Source organism: Mandrillus leucophaeus, unplaced genomic scaffold, assembly GCF_000951045.1.
Source record: "Mandrillus leucophaeus isolate KB7577 unplaced genomic scaffold, Mleu.le_1.0 Scaffold234, whole genome shotgun sequence".
In the NCBI taxonomy this organism is placed as follows: domain Eukaryota; kingdom Metazoa; phylum Chordata; class Mammalia; order Primates; family Cercopithecidae; genus Mandrillus; species Mandrillus leucophaeus.
In genome coordinates this window covers 229,964-230,972 of record NW_012102410.1, presented here as the reverse complement: position 1 = coordinate 230,972, position 1,009 = coordinate 229,964, and positions in this window count along the sequence as shown.

Below are 1,009 nucleotides of genomic sequence, written 5' to 3'. Positions count from 1 at the left end.
TTTTTAATTGAATTATCTTTCACACAGATCACATCCGCCTCAAAAAAAAAAAAAAAAAAAAAGGAAAAAAGGAGATGTAGAAGTGACAAAAAGTATTTGGTGAGGTAGGGGTAAGACTAAGGTGAGTAATTTTCACTTAGTTACTTATCTTTTTTTTTTTTTTGAGACGGAGTCTTGCTCCATGGCTCAAGTTAGAGTGCAGTGGCATGATCTCAGCTCACTGCAACCTCCTGTCTCAGCCTCCCTAGTAGTTGGGATTACAGGTGCCTGCCACCACACCTGGCTAATTTTTGCATTTTCAGTAGCGACGGGGTTCCTCTCCTTGTTGGGGTTGTCTCAGGCTGGTCTCAAACTCCTGACCTCAGGTGATCCACCCACCTCGGCCTCCCAAAGTGCCTGGATTACAGGCGTGAGCCACCTTGCCCGCCACTTATCTTCTATGATTTTCAGATTAAGATTTCTTATTTTTTTTTACATTGATAGGACATTTTTCTGGGCTGTTAGGGGTTGCTTTCTCCACTTTTCAGGCTTTGACTTGAGTGTAATGTATCCAGGAGTTGATTTCTATAACAGATATAATTTAAACTGTAGAAAATAATAAAAATTGAAAAAATTAGGCAAGACTAGAATGTAACAACAGGTGTGCTATAGTTTTTGTTTTTGTTTTTGTTTTTACTATAAGTTCTAGGGTACATGTGCACAACGTGCGGGTTTGTTACATATGTATACATATGCCATGTTGGTGTGCTGCACCCATTAACTAGTCATTTACATGAGGTATGTCTCCTAATGCTATCCCTTCCCCTGCCCCCCAGGTGCGCTATGGTTTTTTGTTTTTGTTTTTGTTTTTTTTGAGATGGAGTCTCACACTTTAGCCCAGGCTGGAGTGCAGTGGTGCGATCTCGGCTCACTGGAAGCTCCGCCTCCCGGGTTCACACCATTCTCCTGCCTCAGCCTCCCGAGTAGCTGGGACTACAGGCGCCCGCCACCACGCCCAGCTAATTTTTTG